We start from the raw sequence: 24,265 nt of genomic DNA on the forward strand, positions 1-24,265 counted from the left end.
TAAACCAATTAAGTTTCAAGCCGCTGTGTGGCATTTCAATTGGATACTCCAGGATCAACAGAAAATATCTTGGGAACACCCAAGTCTGGAGAGGAAAGACACACATACCCTCAAACATTTCTCTGATGAAAATAGGGGCGTCCTATTCAACAACAACAACAATTTATTATTTATACCCTGCCCATTTGGCTGGGTTGCCCCAGTCACTCTGGGCAGCTTCCAACATATATAAAAACATAATAAAACATTAAACATTAAAAAGCTTCTCTATACAGTGTTGCCTTCTAAAGGTTGTAAAGTTACTTATCCCCTTGGCTTGGGGGTTGCATAGCTTCACACCCTCCAACATTTCCCCAATGAAAATAGGGCCATCCTAAGGAAAAGTGGGACATTTTGGGATCAAATTAAAAATCGGGACAGCTTCTGTAAATCTGGGACTGTCCCTGGAAAGCAGGGACACTTGGAGGGTCTGAGACAGATTCTGGGGCTGAGACACGACATGAAATTAGATGTCTATATAAGCTTAAAATGTTTTGTGGATAAACAGAGGTGACACAAAAAGCGGCTTTTTCTTCACTTTAATACTTGTGTGCATTAGGAATCCTGCCAGAGGCCTGAAGACAACTGATCTCACATACACGGAAGAAGAAACAAGAAGTTGTGGTCTAATGCACACATACGCCCTGGGTTGGGGCAGAATGAATGAGTCAGTTTATGGTGGCTGTTGCAAAGTTGCCTAAAGCAAGAGCCAAAATGAGTTTGGGGATTCCCCGCATTGGCAAAACATTGCATGAATTGGGAGGGAAGTCAGAGGATTTCCAGCAAGGCTAGTAAAATATGTCAGTGGAGTGATGCAGAGTTTCTTTACCGACACCATTTATGCTATTCCATAAGAAAAGTTTCTCTGGGCAGCTTATGGTAAATAAGGAAGAAACATTTTTAAAACTACAAAATAAATATGTGAAACCACAAAATGAACAGAAACATAGATACAGCAAAAACAAAACTTATTGCACACCCCAAATTCAAAGGCAGATTTAAAACTGATAGGCCCAATCCACCATTTCCTCCAGTTCCTTTATTCAACAGTGGCACTCAGTTCCGGTGCAGCCTATTATGGTGCAGCCTATTATGAAAGCACTTCTGGTGGAATGAGGGTAGTTGAGGGAGCTTTTCGACAGGGCAAGCAACATTTTCCGGGAGTGTTTGGGTTCCCACCCTTACAAAGTAAGGTGGACGCTAGTCAGGAGGTATAACCCCCCCCCCTCTCTCTCTCTTTGGAATGGGTGGAGAAGATATGGCTTGCACCATTCACAATGACATTGTAGTTAAGGTCAAGCTGATGACAGATGCACATTGCCAGCTCCCATTGTGCATGACTAGAAGAGATCACGAGAACGGATAGCGATTCCTCTGAAGCCTTAGGCATGTTTCCACTGGAGGCTTGCTCCAGCGATGACCCTTTTTAAGCAGCTCAACTTGCTACTACAGTCAGGGGCGGAGGGAGGAAGGTGTGGTGCGTGCAGGCCGCCCCAGGTGTCACCACTGGGGGGGGGGTGGCAAAATGCCAGGTGGCACTCACTGTGGGGCCTGCAGCACGCCCAAGCCACGTGTCTCTCCTGGGAGACATGCGGTAGCTTGGGCACACGCAGGCTCCATGCTGCCCAAACCCCCCAACTGTAGGGCGGCTGAGTGGGAGGAGGCAAGCAGACTCTGGAGGCCCCACGGCGTGCCCTGCCCCCCGCCTCCACCCCCCGCTCTGCCCTCGCCCCACCCCAGGGGCCCGAGCAGCTTCTTCTGCTACTGACTACAGTTAGAATTGGGGAGGGAGAACCTGTGGAAAGAGGAGGTTTTTCAACACTTTGGGTGTGTGGGGATCCTGAGCTATGCCTTTCCCACCCGGTCTGTCAGTGAATAAGGAGCAGCAGGGGCAATTGCCAGGCCTTGTAACGCTGTTACCGCTGCCAAAGTTATTTCCGAACTTCACGCGGCAATTTACTGAGAGAATATGGAGGCTGCCGACATTAGAACCCGCAGGATTTGCCCAAGATTACATGCATAGCTAGAATTGTAGCTGGTAGAAGAACGGAGTCGACTCTTGGCAGTTCAGGACTTATGGTGTAATATGTACCACATGATGTAGTAACCTTTCATGGGGCAGGAGACCTCCTGAGAACCTGCATGAATCATAGGATCATAGAATTGTAGAGTTTGAAGGGCCATCTAGTCCAACCCCCTGCAATGCCGTCTTGACTTCCATAATGGGGAAAAGGCTAAGTATTAGTTAATTAATCAATTAATTAAAAATTCAAATATAGAACTCAATAGATTGAGAACCTGACGGTTTCTTTTAATGGTAAAGGTTGCTATAACCTTGCTGTTACCAGATATAAGTGCTTTGTGTTTTATTAATAGTTTCATCTAAGTACCCAGAGGTTTTCAAACTTTTTGAGTCCATGGCTCCCTTAACCAACTACAATCTTTCTGCTGTACCCCTCTGTGGCTCAGGAGCCCAGTTATGTCACCCCTTGCCTGCTGAGCTAGCAGCCCCTCACCCCTTTCAAAACACCCTCCCTTGTGGAGTGTTCCCTCAGCCTCCTCTCCTTTCCCCTCTCCTTGGGAGTCCTCCGGGCAGCTGCTACTGCCATCCCGGGTCTCTAAGCTGCTCCCCACCCACACCCCAAGGAGAGTTGCCTCCCAGAGGACCCTTCGCCTGCAGAGCTAATAGCCAGGGCTGCTGCAACAAACAGCTGTGCAAGCCTTTGGGAGGCAGAGACCCGAGAGGGAATCAGAGAAGGGAAGGAAGGAAAGAAGGACAGAGGCCAGTGTTGCCCTCAGCACCCCAGGGTGCCACAGCACACTGGCTGAAAACCACTCCTTCAGAGTATGATTTCTGGGGATCTCTCATTTTGCTGCAGCAGAGGACCTTAAGGTCCATGATTAACCATAGTTTAGAGGTCCCGGACCCTAAGGAAGTCAGCTATCCTCCACCAGGGCCAGGGCCTTCTCAGTGATGGCTCCAACCTGGTGGAATGCTCTGTCCCATGAGACTAGGGCCCTTCAGGATTTAACCTCCTTCCGTTGGGCCTGTAAGACAGAGCTATTCTGCCTGGCTTTTAAGTTGAATTCAGCCTATCTTTTATTTCCCTTCTCTTCCTTTCCCCTCCCCTTTTATGAATATTACCCACTCTGAGACCCCACAGCTATTTCTCCCCTGGCCTCCTCGCTGGCCCAAGTAGGACTAATTCAGCCAGCTAGCCCTGGTGATTATCCAATATTTATTAGATGGATTTCCCCTAAATTGATTTTTGAACTTGGAATTTTATTGTTATTCATGTTTTTTATACTGTATTTTATGCTGCTTTTATAAGTACCTAAGTGTTTTAAATTTGTTGTTAGCTGCCCTGAGCCCGGTTTTTGAACCAGGAAGGGTGGGGAATAAATAAAAACTTAGTATTATTGCTAGCAGATTACAAAGAGTGTTTTTTTACTGCATCCATTAGCCTCATGACCATTACCTCTTGTGCACCATGATTGTGTGAGTAATCCCAAGCTCCTGGAGAGGGCAGCTACACGGCCATTGCATGGTGTGGATGGATCTGCTCTGCTGCAAGCACAGAGGGAGGTCCACAGGCACAGGCTCTGCCACGGGTGCAGCACTCCTGCCAGTGTTCCATGGATTGGATCTGTTGTGGTGAAAGGCCTTGGATCCACTAGATCAGGGGTCAGCAACCTTTTTCAGCCGTGGGCCGGTCCACCGTCCCTCAGGCCATGTGGGGGGCCAGACTATATTTTGAAGGGAAAAAATGAACGAATTTCTATGCCCCACAAATCACCCAGAGATGCATTTTAAATAAAAGGGCACATTCTACTCATGTAAAAACACCAGGCAGGCCCAGTCCTCTCCCTGCCTAGTGCAGGCCAGTGAAGAGGTGGAATAGCTCAGTCAGTAAAGCATGAGACTCTTAATCTCAGGGGTTTAGCCTCACGCTGGGCAAAAGATTCCTGCAAAGCAGGGGGCTGGAATAGATGACCCTCATGGTCCCTTCCAACTCTAAAATGATATATGATTCTCCTTCCACACCTGCTAGGAATGCTTTGCCCATCTCTTCATGCTCCACTCGCTATTGTCTGAGCTGAATTTCCCCACATGTGATTCAGTTTCCCCCCAACCAACCAAGTGACCTCACTCAAGGTTCTGCGCTTTCAATCTGAATGAAATAGAGACCTTTCATGAGTCACCTCCAGCTCCCACCTACCCACAGACAATTAGCCATGACTATTAGTGATGCACAAGAGCATGAGAAACCTCAAGTGCCTCTGCGATTAGGTTGTTTGTTCAACTTATCTCACGAAAGCCTCCCCCTCGAGCAAGGTCGGGAATAACCCAACCCTGTGCTACTGCTAGGTGCACTTAACCACATTGATTTAATTGGGCTTGTGCATGGCTGAATTTGCAGAAGAGCCTTCCATTAGTTGTCGCCCAGCTTCAAGCGAAGTTTCAAAGCTAGCCTCAGCTAAGGCCGCCAACTATTTTGTCTGGCAAGGCTCCTGAGCACAGGGGGAAATTGGGCATATGAAACTTTGTGGTGTGAGAAATCTTCACATGCTGCAGAATTATTATTATTATTATTATTATTATCTGCATTTAAAGACACAGGAGCCTTGCCAGAAAAAAAGCTGGCAGCCCCTTTTGCATTTCGCATTTCAGAGCGAGGCAGCCATGAAATATGCAACCTTCCAGCTTCAGTTTAAAGCTGGCCTCCAAGAAGGCATGATGCCAGAGTTTATTTCTTCATAGTTCAGTCTATGTTCATTGCATCCCTGCACATTCAAACACTTCCCCAGCTGCACAAGAGCCAGTTCCCAAAGAATCAGGATCCTACTAGTTTTAGAGGCCCCAGCTGACGACGGCAACGATTTTGACTTATTACCTGCCCTTCATCGTAAGGGTGGGTGACAACAATTTGAAATACAACTCTAAAACCATGTCAAACATTAGGTAAAGGTAAAGGGACCCCTGACCATTAGGTCCAGTTGTGACCGACTCTGGGGTTGCGGTGTTCATCTTGCTTTATTGGCCGAGGGAGCCAGCGTACAGCTTCCAGGTCATGTGGCCAGCATGACAAAGCCGCTTCTGGCAAATCAGAGCAGCACACGGAAAAGGCGTTTACCTTCCCGCCGGAATGGTACCTATTTATCTACTTGCACTTTGACGTGCTTTTGAACTACTAGGTTGGCAGGAGCAGGGACCGAGCAACGGGAGCTCACTCCGTTGCGGGGATTCGAACCGCCGACCTTCTGATTGGCAAGTCCTAGGCTCTGTGGTTTAATTCACAGTGCCACCTGTGTCCCAGGTGGGTCAAACTGTCAAACATTACAGTTCCCCAAATAGGGTGTTGCCTGTTGTCAAGACGATGTGGCATGTTCCCAGATCTTTTTTTCTCCCTTGTGAATCATGTGAAGACAACGACTAGGACCAAAAGGGTGCATAGCTCTATCAACCCGAAGACACAAGGGTGAGCAATGGGGCCAAGAGCTAATCAATCAGCTGCGGGCTGCATTTAGCTCCAAGGCTGCCAGTTGCCTATCAGTGGGCTCAGGCAACCACTTCAGGCCGGGCCCACACCCACGCACATGCGGTGTGTGTGTGTGTGCACCAGCCCGGTGCCCTCAAATGCTCCACAGGGGTCGTGTGAACGCGCCCTCCCTCCGGCTGCCAGTTGCAGTTCCCACGACTTCTCCAGCGCAGCCACCCTGGGGCTCTCCACGTCCCACAAACGTGGCAGGCGGGGGGCTTCCTTTCATTGCAATATGCAGCACCACGTATCTCCACAAGGCCGATCGGTGGCCGAGGAGAGTCGGCTACCCGGTTTCTCCAAACCAGCGGAGGGCGGGGGAAGCAGCAGCCCGCGGCTTCCTGTGCGTGCCGGCGAGCAGCCGCAGAAGCGGAGCGCACAGGTGGATGACCGAACATAACCCCGGGCGGCAGGCGCTAGAGACCCGCGAGCGCCCCTCCCCCGCGCCCCTCCCTCCTCGGAGTCGCCGCAATTCAATTAAGCCCCTAACCTGCCCCCGCCCTCGAGAACCCCTCCCTCCAGCCACATCCCTCTCTCTTTCTCTCCCGCATCGCCAAGCGTTTCCCACCGGCAGCTCCCAAAGGCAGGCAGGCAAGGCAGGGACCCCACCACCAACACCACCCCGTGGGGGATTGCGGGGGGGGGGGTGCTGCTGCTGCGCTTCGCTTCCCACGCTCCCACGTGGGCTGGCAGCCGCAGTGAATCCGGATTGTCTGAGCGCGAGGGAGACCCAGCCTCTCCGGCCCTACCGAAGCGCAGCCTTATCCCAGGGGCTGAGAGAGAGCCTGCCTTGCAAGCAGGAGAAAGTCCCAGGTTCAATATACAGTGGTTCCTCAGGTTAAGTACTTAATTCGTTCCGGAGGTCCGTACTTAACCTGAAACTGTTCTTAACCTGAAGCATTACTTTAGCTAATGGGGCCTCCTGCTGCTGCCGCGCCCCCGGAGCACAATTTCTGTTCTCATCCTGAAGCAAAGTTCTTAACTCGAGGTACTATTTCTGGGTTAGCGGAGTCTGTAACCTGAAGCGTATATAACCCGAGGTACCACTGTACTCCTAGGGGGCCAAGGGGTCTCTCCCCCATTAAGGATTTGAGGGGGGCCGGGCCGTCCAAAGTTCATGGGCACTGCCATTCATGCACCGCGTCATATGGTCGATTATGCGGGCGCGGCTTACTCCCCCCCCCCCCCAATATTTTATCCAAGTTGGTACCCCTGGTTTGGTGAGACGCCTGCCTGAGATGCTGGAGAACAGCTGCCAGTCCGTGTAGACGATGCTCAGCTTAGATGGGCCAACGGTCTAACGCGGTATAAGGCAGCTCCCAATGTTTCTTAGAGGGCGCCCCTGTTGACGCACGTCTAGACTACTGCCTAATCGCCACTGAGGGCCAACCTTTCTCAATTTCCTTGCCAGTTTCGAAAGAGATTGAGGACGATCAAAGCCCATTCAGAACATTCTGTGGTTCTGATTCTTTAAAAAAAAAAACAACACGAAAAAATCTTGATTGTTTTTGCAGCCCCGTCTTTCCAAACGTAGTCCCTCGCTCTGGGATAGCTCAGTCGATAAAGCATGAGACTCTTAATCTCAGGGTCCTGGGTTCGAGTCTCACTTTGGCCGAAAGATGTCTGCATTGCAGGGGGTTGGACTAGATGACCCCCGGGGTTCCTTCCAACACTACAATTCTAAAGTTTGATACCTTGTAGCCCATCTCGCCCCCTTCCCTCTTCCATAGTCAGGGAGCCCCCCCCCTAATTCCTCAGGGGGTTAAACTCCAAAGGCGATTCTCCCCCCCCCCCCAGCGCGCGCGCATTGGAAGATGCAAAGAGCAGCAATACAAGGCAGCGTTTATGAACATGTGCAGAGCGCATCTCCCTGAGGCGACAGAACTAGCCGTCATACCTCGAGAAATACAAAAGGGAGTCAAAAGGTAGATTTTTTTAAGGCACTGAAGAATGCAAGCGTCGCAGCTCCATTCAAGCAAACCGGGTTCCAAAATAACTCAGCCACCTGATCCGCCTCGCCCTCGCCAGAAATGTTCCGTCGCACAAAGAAAGACCCAGGAGATCGCTGGGTTTGCGAGGAAACCCCCGTCGCTTCCCCGGTTCATTCCCCCTATTCACCAGACATCTCAGCCCCCTCGCCAGCCCACAAGAGCTCCTTGGCTGATGCTGAATCATAAATCCAGGGCTTCTTGGTTGGGCTGGGCAGATGTGCGGCGGACGCGCGCGCCAGATCCCCACCCCACAGATCTGTCCTCTCCCCACCCCAGACACAACCCAAATTCCCCCATCAGTAGACAGTAGCTGATGCCCACAATACGACGTGACAAAGGAAAAGCTGGCGAGGTCCTCAGTCCTCCTCTCCCCAGTGCATATAGACATTCATTCATGGTCTCTTTTTTCCCCTGGGTGGGGGGATTCCACTTCTCACGTGTGGATTTCGTCCCGATCATCGGAAACATGCACGCTTTTTTCCCCGCTTTCTCTCTCAACTACCCTTTGCCTGCCTTCCCTCTGACTCCTACAACAACGGCTCCTCATCCGACCGTATTTGCCCCTCTCGGACTGGACATTTGTTAAACGCAGAGTCCACAGGGTGCGCGTGTGTTTATAGGGATCGGGATCACACCTCTGATCCTTCTTGGAATCTAGCAGGAAAACAGGCTGGCCAACATGCATTTTTTTCCCTCTAAGCCCACTACTAAGAATATTACATATAAAGCATCGGAAATTGCCGTCCGCATTTCTCAAGACCACCCGTTGCGTTCCCCATCCCGCATCCCGTCTACCTGGTCGGGTTTGGTGTGTGTGTTTTTTGGCGGGGTGGGGACCCCGGAGATGCTGATCCTCTCTCTTCCTTAATCAGTTCTTCATCTCTCTCTTTCTCCCCTCCCTTCCATTCAATCCCTCTTTAATCCCACCCACCTGGCATGACTGATGCTTCACCAAGCCAACCCAGGCGCCTCTGAGGTGGTGGCCTTATCTTAGCCCAGCCAATGGCGAAGAAGCCGGCACGTACCTTTGAACCGAAAGTGACAGCTCCTAGAGTACGTGTGTGGCTGCAGATAATAATAAGCGCGCCGGGGGAGGAAGGGCTTACAGAGGCGAGGCGAGGAGGGAAGGAATCAGGGCAGAGCCAAGACGAGGTGAAGGCGGGCGGGAAACAAGTCACGCGCCGGGAGCAGATTCAGGCACAACATGAACTTGTGGAACTCCCTGCAACAAGATTAAGGTGGGAGGGCAGCAATGCATGGGCAGTTGATTCCGAGCAGGCACAAAATTAACTGGTGAAACTTCCTGCAATAGAGTTTAAGCCGTCCATGGACAGTAGATTCAGGGCAGGGACACCCTGTGGAACACCCTGCAGCAAGATTTGGTCTGGTATTGTTTAGGGACGCAGGTGGCGCTGTGGGTTAAAGCCTCAGCGCCTAGGACTTGCCGATCGAAAGGTCGGCGGTTCAAATCCCTGCGGCGGGGTGCGCTCCCGCTGCTCGGTCCCAGCGCCTGCCAACCTAGCAGTTCGAAAGCACCTCCGGGAGCAAGTAGATAAATAGGGACCGCTTACCAGCGGGAAGGTAAACGGCGTTTCCGTGTGTGGCTCTGGCTCGCCAGATGCAGCTTTGTCACGCTGGCCACGTGACCCGGAAGTGTCTCCGGACAGCGCTGGCCCCTGGCCTCTTAAGTGAGATGGGCGCACAACCCCAGAGTCTGTCAAGACTGGCCCATACGGGCAGGGGTACCTTTACCTTTACCTTTATTGTTTAGTTGTTTAGTCGTGTCTGACTCTTCGTGATCCCATGGACCAGAGCACGCCAGTCTTCCACTGCCTCCCGCAGTTTGGTCAAACTCATGCTGGTAGCTTCGAGAACACTATCCAACCATCTCGTCCTCTGTTGTCCCCTTCTCCTTGTGCCCTCCATATTTCCCTACATCAGGGTCTTTTCCAGGGAGTCTTCTCTTCTCATGAGGTGGCCAAAGTATTGGAGCCTCAGCTTCAGGATCTGTCCTTCCAGTGAGCACTCAGGGCTGATTTCCTTAAGAACTGACATGTTTGATCTTCTTGCAGTCCATGGGACTCTCAAGAGTCTCCTCCAGCACCATAATTCAAAAGCATCAATTCTTTGGCGATCAGCCTTCTTTACGGACCAGCTCTCACTTCCATACATCACTATTGGGGAAACCATAGCTTTAACTATACGGACTTTTGTTGGCAAGGTGATGTCTCTGCTTTTTAAGATGCTGTCTAGGTTTGTCATTGCTTTTCTCCTAAGAAGCAGACGTCTTTTAATTTTGCTGGTATCCTGCATTGATTACACTGAGTGTGCTGGGCCCATTGTTAGGTACCTAGCATTTGATACCCAGCCCAGATGTGCATGATGAGTCTGTTTGGTTCTTTACAGCCAGTGTGGGGTTGACCCACATCTCTAACCAGGCTATTGCTAGAGATGACTTTGAAAGGGAGCCAGAATAAATGCATGGACAGCTAAGAAGTGGCTGTAGAAAAATAGAATTGTAGAGTTAGAAGGGACCTCAAGGGTCGTCTAGTCCAACCCCTCCATTTTCCAGGGCAACTGGACAACAGAGTGGGGCAGGGCGCTTTTGCTTTCTAGCTCTGCTTATGGGTTTCCCAGATCTATCTGACTGTCCATCGTTGGAAACAGGAGTGTTGGCTAGGTAGGACTGATCCAGCTCAGCTTATGTTCTTAACATATAATTCATACCATAGAATGTGGCACTGGATGCAAGTTAAGATGGCATTTCTAAAAAAGAAAGAGGAGAGCAGCATCAATCTGGACCAAAAATAAGAGGTTTGCACTGAAAGGTGGTAGAAAGCAGGGATGGAGAATCTATGACCTTCCAGCTGCTGTTAGACTCCAACTCCCATCAGCCTCAGACAGCATAGCCAATGGTGAGGGATGGATTCTCTGGGGCTTTGGGCCAGTGGCATAGCGTGGGGGGGTGCAGGGGAGCCGGCCGCACTGGGCGCAACATCTGGGGGGGGGTGCGCTCGCTGCCTCCGGAGTCGCTGAAGAGCCTTGGGCCCAGGCTGTAGCAGAGCCCCATGTCTCGCGGAACCGACGAGCTGTGCGCGCGTCCGGGCTGAAGGCGTGCGGCAGGCAGCGGCTCTCAGCGCTCGCCGCAGTCCCCGCGCCTCAGGGCTGTGGAGGGCGTGCCAGGCAGCCCCTCCTCACAGCCCCGCCGCCACTGCTGCAGCTGCTGGGCCATGTTGCATTTTCCTCGCCTCTCTGCCCTCCTCCTCCTCCGGGCAAGCGGCGTCGTTTGGGCAGCAGTGCCAGTGGCGACTCACCTCAGATCACCTGACACGGACCCGCCGCCGTGGCTACCTTACCGTAAATACCCCAGCCCAGGCAGCAGCAAGAAGATGCTGGCAGCGGCGGCAGGTTAGGGGTTAGGGGCACAAATTACTTGCCTTGCCCTGGGTTAGGGGGCGCAAATTACTTGCCTTGCCCCGGGTGCTGACAACCCACGCTACGCCGCTGCTTTGGGCAGTGGTCTCTCTCCAGTCCTATGTGAAGAAACTGAGGATTGAACCCAGGACATCTTGCTCCACCCCACAGAGCCACAGTCCTTCCTCTTTTCATTTTTGCTTGTGGGAATAATTCAGCAAATGGATGAGCATTTGCCACGTTCAGGACCAGTTCACCTTTGTATGAATGGGGGGGGGATGGGGACAAGGAGATAGAAGCTTTCACCTTTCTGCTTTGCTTACCAGAAGCATTTGCATGGCGACTGTTCCAGGGAACCTGAGTCTGAGCAAACTAAGCTTTTTTTTTTTTTTAAAGTAAATAAATGAAGCTCTACCTAGTACTGATCTCAAATGTTTGAATGTTCAAACCTATGCTGGCTGTTTGTCCGTAATAATAAACATTCATTCATTCAGTGCTCAGGCACTTCACACACTTTACAATACTCGGTTTGTGGCGGTAGCCCTTAAAATTGCAAGGCATTATATTTCTGTTGCAAATGAGGCAGAGAGAATAGTGCATTGTTCATTGACACCTGGCGAGTTTAGTGACACCTGGTGACGCAAGTGGGATGTGTCACTTGGGGGCTTTGCAGTTCATAGCCGAGGTCCTCTTAGGACAAAACTGGAGATGAGGTGGAAAATCTGTGAGAGCATCTGTAACTCCACCCCTGCCTCAATACACACAGCTGCTTGAGTCCTGTGTGTGTGTGTGTGTGTGTGTGTGTGTGTGTGTGTAAGACAGAGTGCAATTTGCAGCAGGGAAAGCATAAGGCAGGAAACACTCAGAGCTCAATTAGACCGATGTTAAATATGCCATTGCATTTAATGCACAAGGTTTGGCTTTTTTTTTTTTAAAAAAAAGCAAATTGCTTTTGCTTGAGGTGTGTGTGTGTGGGGGGGTAAAATTTAATGAGATCATGGAGTCGCATGGAGTTTAACCCCTTTGTCCCTTGCTGTGGTCCTGAGAAGGAAAAACTGCAACCTGGAGCGAAATATTTGCACAAGGAGGAAATTCCCATTGTGGATGCCCTTTCTCTACAAACACCAACTGCAGGAGAGGGATATTTCACAGGATCAAAGCAAGGAAGGAAAGGGTTAAATTCCACCCTCCATGCCTGCAAGCACCCCACCACACTTCATTCATAATTTTAATTTTAAAAAATCCTGCATGCTAGATGCAAAGGCTAGCTTAAAGCTCATGTCTAGCCTGGCAGTTGAGCACCCGTCTCCTGGAGCCCCACCTCTGAAGCAGCCCCTTTGTGATTTATCTAATTAGTTAAAACACACACCCAGGGTAGCCTAATAGCCGATCCTCTACTTCAAATCTGCTGTGGCCCCAAAAAGCTCTGATATACTCACTGTTGTGCACAGCTAGAGCTGGACAGTGTTGATTGGTGCCCATTGGGACTGGTAGGGTGAAAGACAGGGAGACTGTGTAGTCGTAGAGGGAGCCGGAGCCAAGGATAGGCTGAGCCAATTAATTCAATTTCTGTCCCCATCTGCCTCCCTGCTGAATTCTACAAGGGGAAGCTATGAAGGAGGAGGAAGCTCACAGCTAGGGTCATCCTCTGTGCTGGTTGCAAGGAAGAAGGCAGGCAGGTGAGGGCTGGGCAAAGGTGCAGTGGAACAGAATCTTGCCGCAATGTACCAGCCTCCACTGGAGATAGTGGGACTTACTGGGAACTCTAGTCTTTGGGATGTGTTTGGGGGCAGAACATTCTCAAACCTTCTGGAACTCACTGGAACTGTCTCGATCGACAGACCTGCAGCTGTTGTTTTAGTCATGTGAGACTCAAGGTCAAAAAAAACCCGTTCTGTGTAGGAGATAAATATCCTGCTCTGAGCTGCTCTGTATTCTCATTCCCTTTCTTTTGTACAGCCTATTCGTGTTTCTGCTTATCCCAAAGACTAGAGTTAGATGAGGTCTTTTCAGCTAACTTTCAGGCTTTGCTGGGGACCCTGCAAGATTCCTGGACTTTGCAACCATTTTACGCTTTTCAAACCTCTGCAAACTTTTACTGATGAATTCTGTCGCCTGCGTGTGTTTCTTCAGACTCAGCAACAGCTTGATAAGAGTATATATTTAAAGTAGATGAATAAATAAGCTAATTAATTTGGATATGCAGAATATATTAAAAAATAATTTAAGGAACCACAGAAAGAGGGGGAAGGAAGTCAAGTTTTGAAATGTTAAAATGGTTGTAAAATTAATGAAGTGTATAAATCTGAAAATCATAAATAAAATTTTGAAAAAGACAGTTGGATGGTGCTGATCTGAATAGGGGCAAGGTAAATAAGTTGCCTTCTCCCCTAGTTGCCCAAACTGCAGTTTTTCATTTCTCCCTGCACCCCCCCCCAAAAAAAATCTGGGTATAGAAACTGTATTTTCTATTATTTGCTAGCATAACACCCATCTTTCAGCCCCTCACTTTCTTATCATTTGGTGCGTTGCAGTGAGAATAAGCTGACCTTCAGAAGAGTACAAAGGAACATCAAAGGAACTGATGTGGACAACAGGCCAAGTTAACGTTGCGACTTTGCTTAAAGTTCCCCATTGCTGTGGCGTTGTTTAACGAAGCTAGGAGCGTGTTTCTGTAACCAATTGTCAGGGGTTCAGAAGGAGAGACACAGGAGGGGGAGCAAATGGAGAGTGAGGAGGAGGAGTACAAGGGGGGCGCAGGCAGTGACAGTGGCCAGAGTTATTCCACAAGCCTCTCTAGCGAATCGGAGGACTCACAGAAGGGAGCGCCGGTGGCCAGAGCGAGGGAGATTCCAAGGGAGAAACCTCAAGAGGGAGGGGCCAGCGGGGAGTCCCTGAGCAGCAGCTGGAGATCAGGACCAGCGTCTCCACCAGAGCGCAGTGGGGAGGGGGAGTCCCAGGAGTCGGGACCAGTGTCCTCACCACCAGAGGGAGGAGAGGAGTCAGGTTTGGCAACACCCACATCAGGAAGCGGGGAAACGGTCAGAAGGAAAGTCACCGGCTGGGCGCGCGCGCCAAGTTCAAATGTACAGGAGCGCGGCACAGCGGGGAGCCCGGGAAGGGAGCCAGGTCCTAAAGCCCGCCGGAGGGAGGGGCAAGACTCAGGAGGCTCCGCGTCAGAGGAGTCCAGGAAGGAGGGAACCCCAAAGGGCAGAAGGACCCAGCGCAGGAAAGAGCCGCGCAAGAGGTGGAGCCGGGCTAGAATCTTAAACTGGTGTGGGTGGAGCAGTGAGTCAGAGGGGACTTAGCCGGTCTAGCGTTAAGACGTGGGTCTGCGCGCCCAGAGCTTGGAAATGGAAACTAAACTTCAATAAAGACTTTTGTATATAATATCCACTGGGCGTTGGTCCTCTGTGAGCTGGGACCTAGCGGCAGTCCTGACAGTAAGTCCCCTCTGGTTTTTCACCAATTTTGCAACCTCGTGGAGTGCGGGAAAGCAGCGAGGGGTGAAGATTGGTGCTTCACGAGCTCACGAAAAACAGGGAAATGACTACCGAAGAGAAGATAGCGAGTTTGCAAAACGCAGTGACGCAGTTGACTGCAGAAATTGCGGCTTCCAGAAAGAAAGAACAGGAAGCAGCTGCTGCCTGCCAGGATCTGCGAACCAGGTTAGAAGTGCTAAGTACACAGAGGCTACCGGCCACCAGACCAGAAGGGATTGGGCTGGGGAACAGAGGAGGGAGCCTGGTATCTCACTTCAATGGGGACCTGCAGGAGTATCCTAACTTCAGAGCAGATGTAATTTATGCACTGCAGCTGCTTGACAAAGACTTTAAAAATGAGGAAGAGAGAGTGGGATTTATTATTTCGCATTTACGGGGGGAGGCGAAATCGTGGCTGCGCAATCTATGGAGAGACAAGGATCCAGCCCTCCAAAATGCGGCTGCCTTCATTAAAGTGATGGATGCGTGTTTTTTATCTGAGATTGATGTGGATATCGCTAGGAAGGAGATTCACGGACTAAGACAAGGTAGAGCCACTGTGAGGCAATATCATTCACGTTTTTTCGCATTGGTGAATGTGCTAGCCTGGGAGAAAGAATCGCCTGCCGTCAGAGACCTGTTCTGGGAGGGGTTGAGCGGAGCTGTGAAAGACGAGATCGCAAGGGGGGGAAGACCCCAAACCACCAAGGACGTGGTGGAACGGGCACTCTCCATTGGGGTTCGGTTGGAAGGACGCCCTTGGGGCAAGGAGGAAGGGCATTTGGGACGCACGCCAGCGAGAGGACTGCCTCCCTTCCCCAAGGAGGCGGCGCGCGCTCGATCCATGCCTCCGCTGGGAGGGGGAGAGGAGCCGATGGAGATAGGTGGTGCTAAGGCTCACTCCACAGTCGGAGCCCTAACTCCGGGAGCAGTCAAGATGAAGCCTCCTAGAGGAACCAGGAAGTGCTACATCTGCGACAGTGCTCAGCATATGGCAAAAGAGTGTCCCCAGCGGTTTCACAAGCATACTGCAGCCGCAGCGACAGTAACAGACGCAATTCAGCAGAGGGAGTCGCAGCAGGAAAACTCCACTGTCTGGCTGGAGATGGCGTCTCTGGGGACCAGCCAGACAAGTCAGTGAAGCAATCCCCAGGGATCTTACAGCCCACCGACCCCCTCCCACCCAAACCAGTAGTGCAGCTCACCGCATCCCTTCAGCTCCCCAATGGGCTACTTGTGGAAATTCCCATCACCATAGACTCGGGGAGCAATGCAGACTTTATAGACATGCAGTTCATCCAGCAACATGGCATAGCCCTTCTGCCAGCGGCGGTACCTCTGAAAGTTGTCACAGTGGACGGCAGGGAGCTACTGGGAGGGCAAGTGCTACAGCAGACGCCGCCAATGGTGATGCGCATTGGAAACCACCGTGAGGTCATCAGCTTCAACGTCACCCGCCTGTCAGACACGCCCATAGTGTTGGGAATGAGTTGGCTGGATAGGCACAGCCCGGCATTAGCTTGGTACCAGCGGCAACTGACCTTCGGCTCCTCTTACTGCGCAGAACACTGCATCCTGGCGGACTTGGAAGATGAGGGGCACGAGGATGGACCACAGCTGAACTTGGGCATGTTGCAAGCGGTGCCTAACAAATACAAGGAGTTTTTGGAGGTCTTCTGCGAGAAAGAGGCGGATAAGCTGCCTCCCCACAGACCCTACGACTGCAAGATCGACCTCCTGCCCGGGGCGACGCTCCCGACGGGGAAACTGTACTCCATGTCTGAGGATGAATTGCAAGAGCTCAGGGAGTTCATAGATCACAACCTGAAGCGGGGATTCATCCGGGAGTCCAAGGCGGCAGGAGGCAGTCCCGTGTTCTTTGTAAAGAAGAGGGATACGCCCCAGAAGAGGCTGGTCGTTGATTTCCGCGTCTTGAACCTCAAGACCAAGCCCTCAGCCTTCCCTATGCCCAAGATCGATGACCTGCTGGCGACGGTGAGGAAGGGTCGCATCTTTACCAAGTTGGATGTGCGCGGAGCGTACAATCTCATTCGCGTACGGGAAGGCGACGAGTGGAAAACGACCATGTTTACGCCGCTGGGCACTTATGAATACAGAGTTATGCCTTTTGGATTAAAAAATGGTTCCCACTGCTTTCAAGCCTTCATGCATCATGTCTTGGCGGGTCTCCTCTACAAGAAGTGCGTCTGCTTCCTGGACGACATCCTGATCTTCTCGGAATCGCCGGAGGCTCACGAGAGAGATGTTAGGGAAGTTCTGCAGAGGCTGCGGGAGCACAGGCTGTACGCCAAGCTGGAGAAGTGCCAGTTCGACAAGACGGAGGTGGATTTCTTGGGCTACAAACTGTCCGACAAGGGACTGGCTATGGACGGTGCCAAGGTACGTGCAGTACTGGACTGGAAGAGCCCACGCAATAGGAAGGAAGTACAGAGGTTTGTCGGTTTTGCCAACTTTTATCGCAAGTTCATCAAGGGTTTCGCCATGCAGACAGCGGCCATCACCAACACCCTCAGTTCCAAGAAGAAGAGGTTCATCTGGACGGAGCAGGCGGAGCAGTCCTTTCAGAAGCTCAAGCAGCTCTTCGCTTCCGAGGAGAACCTACTGCACGTAAATACCAGCAGGCCCATGAGAGTGGAGACGGACGCCTCAGACAGGGCCGTGGGAGCCGTTCTGTTGCAGCAAGACCACCAGGGGGACTGGAGGCCGTGCGCTTTCTACTCCAGAAAACTCAGCAAAGCGGAGCAGAACTACACCATCTGGGACAGGGAGTTGCTGGCCATACATGCAGCCTTCAAGGCGTGGCGGCACTTCCTCGTCGGAGCCAAGCACACGGTGCAGGTCCGCACAGACCATAAGAACTTGGAGTACTGGCGCACGGCGAGGTTCCTGAACCAGCGACACATCCGCTGGGCGGAGTTCTTTGCAGATTTCGACTTCAGAATTGAGTACATCCCAGGAAACAGCAACGTCTTGGCGGACGCGCTGTCCAGAAAACCGCAGTATCTGGAGGCAGAGGCACCGGCGGCGGCCAAGCACATTTTCACACCACAGGCGTGGGCATGCGCATCAGCCACGGTGGACCTGGACGCGGTGCGCCGCGCGCTGCAAACGGACTCGTTCGCCCGAGCCAAGATGGAGGAGGTGTGCAGCGGCAAGGCGAGGGGCGACGAATTCCAAGTGTGCGACGGCCTGCTCCTACGCAAGGGAGTCCTCTACGTACCAGGAGACAGCCTCCGCGCGAAGGTCCTGCAACAGCTGCACGACGCGCCCAGCGCGGGGCACTTCGGCAAGGAGAAGACGGTGGACTTAGTAGCCAGAGACTTTTGGTGGCCTAAGATGCGGGGGGATGTCGCGGACTATGTCAATAGGTGCGACACCTGCCAAAGGGCTAAGCCTGTGCACCAGCCGCCGGCGGGCCTGTTGGAACCGCTACAGACACCGTTCGTACCGTGGGAGAGGGTGGCCCTGGACTTTGTCACAGATCTACCCAGCTCGAGGGGCAAGACGGCAGTGCTCGTGGTAGTGGACCTGTTCACCAAGATGGCCCACTTCATTCCGTGCGCGAAGGTGGCCACGGCCGAGCAGACCGCTAAGATGTTTATAGACCACGTGTTCAAGGTGCACGGCCTACCACGGTCTATTTTGTCCGACCGGGGGCGCCAGTTCATCTCCAACTTCTGGCAAAAGCTGATGGGATTCCTGAACGTCAAGGTCAGCCTGGCGTCGGCGAGACACCCGCAAACTAACGGGCAGGCGGAAAGGGTCAACGCCATCATGCAGCAGTACCTGAGATGCTACGCGAACCAGCAGCCATCGACCTGGGTGGACTATCTACCGTTGGCCGAGTTTGCCTACAACAACACGAAGCACGGGTCCACGGGGGTGACACCATTTTTCGCCAACTACGGGAGGCATCCCAGAACCTTCCTGGGTTTGGACACAGTGCGGGAGGGGGAGCCACAGGGGGCAGAGGACGTGGCAGCGGAGTTGCAGGAGATCCACGAGCAGCTCAGGAGGCAGTTAGAGTTGGCAAAACAGGCTTACAAAGTGCAGGCAGATCGACACAGGAGGGTTGGGGAGGACATCCAGGTGGGAGACTGGGTCTGGTTGGCAGCACAAGCAGTTCCAGCCAGATCGTTAGCCAAGAAGAAACTAGGGCACAAGCAGCTAGGGCCTTACCAAGTAGAGGCGCAGATCAACCCAGTGGCCTTCCGGTTGACACTCCCGGAGGGTTCCAGAATGCACCCGGTCTTTCATAGATCAGTGCTCACGCCCTACAGAGAGCCCCACAGGTTTCAAGCACCGGGGAAGGCGCCAGACCCGCTCAGAGAAGCGCCCAAAAAAGGGGGGTCGCCAAAAGGGGAGCCACTTAATGAAGCCACTGAGATTTTAGACTCAAGGTGGGGGGAGGACGGGATTGAATATCTTCTCGCCACAGAGGACACCCCGGCCAGCGCCAACAGGTGGGTGCCAGATTACGCAGTGGAAGAGCAGTTGCTCAAGGAAGAATTCCACACACTTTTCCCGCACAAGCCTATGCCGGCGGGCTTTTTCGAGGATTGTTTGTTCACACCCACACTCTCGGCCAGCACTTTCCGGGGTTTCTCGTCAGCTGAGGACTCGGCTCCGGGAGGCAGCTCCCCGGAGGGATCGCTTTCAGGTTTTGGCACGGGGGGATCTTATTGGTGGGAGGACCAACCCGAAGTGGGCTGGCGCAGAGACATGCCGAAGGGACCCTGGGAGGTGGACCCCCATCAAGCAACAGGGGGAGGAGGGCTCTTGGGTGATTTGGGGTCGAGCTCAGATTTCGAGCACACCGCGCAGGAGATGGAAGCGGAGGAGGTCGTCGTCGACAAGCCCATGGGGGACTTCCCGGACTTATCTCGATGGTTGCAAGCCTCAGGGGACGAGCTGTATCCTGGACTCACCCCTACAACAATGGAGCACCCGGAACCCGCACCGGAAGAGGGGGAGGGGGGAAGGGGGGGCTTCGAGGGGGGGATGGATGTCAGGGGTTCAGAAGGAGAGACACAGGAGGGGGAGCAAATGGAGAGTGAGGAGGAGGAGTACGAGGGGGGCGCAGGCAGTGACAGTGGCCAGAGTTATTCCACAAGCCTCTCTAGCGAATCGGAGGACTCACAGAAGGGAGCGCCGGTGGCCAGAGCGAGGGAGATTCCAAGGGAGAAACCTCAAGAGGGAGGGGCCAGCGGGGAGTCCCTGAGCAGCAGCTGGAGATCAGGACCAGCGTCTCCACCAGAGCGCAGTGGGGAGGGGGAGTCCCAGGAGTCGGGACCAGTGTCCTCACCACCAGAGGGAGGAGAGGAGTCAGGTTTGGCAACACCCACATCAGGAAGCGGGGAAACGGTCAGAAGGAAAGTCACCGGCTGGGCGCGCGCGCCAAGTTCAAATGTACAGGAGCGCGGCACAGCAGGGAGCCCGGGAAGGGAGCCAGGTCCTAAAGCCCGCCGGAGGGAGGGGCAAGACTCAGGAGGCTCCGCGTCAGAGGAGTCCAGGAAGGAGGGAACCCCAGAGGGCAGAAGGACCCAGCGCAGGAAAGAGCAGCGCAAGAGGTGGAGCCGGGCTAGAATCTTAAACTGGTGTGGGTGGAGCAGTGAGTCAGAGGGGACTTAGCCGGTCTAGCGTTAAGACGTGGGTCTGCGCGCCCAGAGCTTGGAAATGGAAACTAAACTTCAATAAAGACTTTTGTATATAATATCCACTGGGCGTTGGTCCTCTGTGAGCTGGGACCTAGCGGCAGTCCTGACACCAATGAAATGTATATATACGTTGACCATGCTTCAAGTAGCTTATGCATATTCACAACAGGAAAATTAAAGAATTGTCCAGTAGCACCTTAGGGACCAACTAAGTTTGTATAGGTATATAAGAACAAACCCTTATATATAAGGGTCTGGTGACCTCTGTTTCAGTGTATCTGAAGAAGTGTGCATGCACACGAAAGCTTATACCTTATAGAAGACATTTGAAGGCAGCCCTGTTTAGGGAAGTTTTTAATTTTTAATAGATTATTGTATTTTAATATTCGGTTGGAAGCTGCCCAGAGTGGCTGGGGAAACCAAACCAGATGGGCAGGGTATAAATAAATTATTATTATTATTATTATTATTATTATTATTATTATTATTATTATTACAGATAGGTAGCCGTGTTGGTCTGCCATAGTCAAAACAAAATAAAAAAAATCCTTCCAGTAGCACCTTAAAGACCAACTAAGTTAGTTCTAGGTATGAGCTTTCGTGTGCATGCACACTTCTTCAGATACACTGAAACAGAAGTCACCAGACCTTTCTATATAGTGAGAAGGTGGGGAGGGGTATTACTCAGAAGGGTGGTGGGAATGGGTGATTGGCAGATAGCTGTGATGAGCCTGTTGACGACTCTTAACGACTGCAATAGGTCTTACAGGAAAAAGCAAGGGGTGAGAAGGTGAAAAATGGCTTTGTCATGTATAATGAGATAAGAATCCAATGTCTTTGTTAAGACCAGGTCTCTCTATGGTTTTAAGTTTGGTGATAATTATTATTATTATTATTATTATTATTATTATTATTATTATTATTATACCTAGAACAAACTTAGTTGGTCTCTAAGGTGCTACTGGACATTATAAAAAAAAAATATTTTGACTGCATCAGACCAACACAGCTACCTACCTACCTGAATTCATAACATGTCGTGTTCACATGAAACTTTGTAGAAAAACTATAAATATGAGCAGGGTGTGCAGACTTTTGGTGTTTTAGCACACCTGTGCCTTTACGCTTAAGCCTGAAAGTAAACTTCTTCTAACTGTCCACCCCTGGCTGTTATTTCATTGGCTTTAAGTCACCCCAGGAACAGGGGATTTGACCCCATGACAGCGCTTTCTACGCCTCCTTCTGGCAACTCCAACAGCCCAGCTGGTGACAAATGTGTTGCTCTGCTTTCCTTTGGACCACATCAGTGAGGTCGAGAAGGGAGTATTGTTATTCTGGGCAGCCCAGGAGTTTCATACAAACAGACCAGGCCTCTGCCCCAGAGAGGTCATTTCAGGGCTGCTAATGCAACGGTTTGGCTTCACCCCCAGAGGCACACTCCATTGCCTCTCAAGAGAGATGGATGTCAACAACAAAGGTAAGGTGTTGTTTTCAGCTAGCTCAGAGGACCTGATCCTCAGGTCTTTTGTGCTGGGTTCCAAATCTCCTTCCCTCCCCCCTTTTATTTTTTAATCATTATTTACAGGATAGCTGAGTGCACCGTAGGAGATCGCAACCACGCACTATCCTACTTTGCTCAGAGGCAAACATATGACATTGGTCTGTTGCCTCAAGCCTTCTAACGACTGAGCAGCAACCTTGATACATTCCTGGATGGCACCCTTTCAAAAACCCCACCTCTAATCTATTGATTTTGAAAATATGAGCAGGAGGAAAGCAGAGTTTCCTGTCTCTTGCGCCTGTGTGGTGTGGCTTGTTCTCAGCTGAGGTCTGAAATCATGTGGTACATTTTGCACCCCACATTTAATTTGCATTTCTCCAGGTTTGGACTATTTTAGTCATTATTGTCAGGAGCTCAGCCTACACCTGAATAGGACCTGGTAGAGACACATGCCCGACTGGCATGTTCTCTCCCTCCTGGTCGATCGTTCGGGAGTTTCGAAAGCTTTCTTCAGCCCAAATATCACAGCAACCGATGCCAACAGACACAGGCACACTGAGTCTGTGCAGATTGCGTGACAGACCTCAGCAACTCAGCATTTTGGCTAATCTACTTTTATTTACAACATGGCTCCCTCTCTCTCTAGCATCAGACAGCAAAGAGAGAAAAAGAACAAAGGACAATAGTCGCATTTCACGGAACACAGTAACACAAATATCCTGTCTCCGTCACTTCCCACTCAGTGGAGTCAAAACATACACCGTCATGGGATAGACAAAAATCCCATGACTGCAATCATGGAGCAGGAATTCTAACAATTATGAGGGTGTCCTGGGCTGCCTCGTTCTCTTTCTTTCCAGTGTTTGGGCTTGAGGGGCACCGCCACAAGTGGGAGCTATCTGTGTGCTAGGAGAAACACTTTGCAGAACTTCAAAACTATCATTAGGGGGGAAGACCCTAAGGACTAGAGTGGGAGACACAACCACAAACAGCCCAATGAGGAATAAGCAAGCTCTGGACATGGAATACTGGGTGGGATGAATAGCCAGGTGAGAGGAATAATGGAACCGAGTATCCTGAAAAGGACATGGTTGACTGGAACCCTGACAAGATCATTCCACGCTGCTACATTTTGTTGCAGACTAAACTCGTGCTCATGGGATGCGGGTGGTGCTGTGGGTTAAACCACAGAGCCTAGGACTTGCCGATCAGAAGGTCGGTGGTTCGAAGCCCCGCGACAGGGTGAGCTCTTGTTGCTCAGTCCCTGCTCCTGCCAACCTAGCGGTTCGAAAGCACATCAAAGTGCAAGTAGATAAATAGGTACCACTCTGGCGGGAAGGTAAACGGCATTTCCGTGCGCTGCTCTGGTTCGCCAGAAGCGGCTTAGTCATGCTGGCCACATGACCCAGAAGCTGTACGCCGGCTCCCTCGGCCAATAAAGCGAGATGAGTGCTGCAACCCCAGAGTCATCCGCGACTGGACCTAATGGTCAGGGGTCCCTTTACCATTACAAACTTGTGCTCACCACTATTCGGCTTTTTAATCTCCTGTGGGAGTATACCGCTACTTTAGCAATATTTTTTGCCTCCATAGTATATGCTTCTATCCTCCCCTCTCCAGTTTTTATGCACATTTTACATCTTTGTGAATGCATATTTTCCTCCCCCCTGCCCAATGTGCATACATGGGCTTACGTGTCTGTAACATATTGGGGGGTGGGGGGGCAAAATGGATAATTTCCTGTCTTAGCCAATAAGAAAACTGAACTGTGCCCAAGGGTATCCACAGAGGGCAACTCTGCAGCTGCTTTCATCTATTCCAGGCTGATGGGGGGAGGGCGATGCAAGCAGGAGTGTTATCGTGCCAAGGTCCAGAAAAAGGACCCATTGCCAATTTTTTTGTCTAAAATGAAAAAGGAAAGAAAGAAAGAGAAAGTAGAGCATTGACTTGAGGAAATCGCTCTACATTTATCACTAGCAGAGAAGAAAGCAGCCTCCATTAACACAATATTAGCAGGTTTTGCCATATGTTTTCTGTGCTGGCAACGAAAGGGGATGTGTGCAAGGCGACTTTGGGAAGAATAGTTACTCCTTATCCTTTGTTAATCACAACTACAGCAGCTCCTCCTTTATAAAGCTGCGTGAATGCTGGTTGGCAAGCTGCCAGCTCAAGAGCTTGCAAAGACACTCTGTTCCAATATTCCCTGTATGTTTTGTTTTGTTTTGTTTTTTTAAATCATGCTCACACAATAAATATCCTTTCCTTTGATACCTGTGATAGGTTTTTAGGACTCACTCAATTCTTTTGGCTTAAGTGGTCTAAACCACTGAGCCTCTCAGGTTTGCCGATCGGAAGGTTGGCGGTTCGAATCCTCTCAACGGTGAGCTCCCATTGCTCTGTCCCAGCTCCTGCCAACCTAGCAGTTTGAAAGCGCACCAGTGCAAGTAGATAAATAAGTACTGCTGCAGCGGGAAGGTAAATGGCGTTTCCACGCCCTCTGGTTTCTGTCATGGTGTTCCATTGTGCCAGAAGTGGTTTAGTCCTGTTGGCCACATGTGGACAAACGCTGGCTCCCTTGCTAGGCCTGAAAGCGAGATGAGCGCCACAACCCCATAGTCGC

The 24,265-nt window shown here is 51.4% G+C and overlaps 1 protein-coding gene across 1 annotated transcript in view; it reads right to left on the minus strand.

Annotated features, from left to right (window-relative positions):
- Positions 1 to 8,462, minus strand: part of SLCO4A1 (solute carrier organic anion transporter family member 4A1) — a 64,212-nt gene extending 55,750 nt beyond the window's left edge. The window contains exon 1 of the mRNA XM_083744265.1: positions 8,366 to 8,462. The gene's annotated coding sequence lies outside the window, so the exon portion shown is untranslated. The remainder of the gene's footprint in view (positions 1 to 8,365) is intronic.
- Between the last annotated feature and the right edge of the window lie 15,803 nt (positions 8,463 to 24,265).

The sequence above is a fragment of the Podarcis gaigeae genome (genome assembly GCF_964106915.1).
Source record: "Podarcis gaigeae genome assembly, chromosome: 6".
In the NCBI taxonomy this organism is placed as follows: Eukaryota; Metazoa; Chordata; class Lepidosauria; order Squamata; family Lacertidae; genus Podarcis; species Podarcis gaigeae.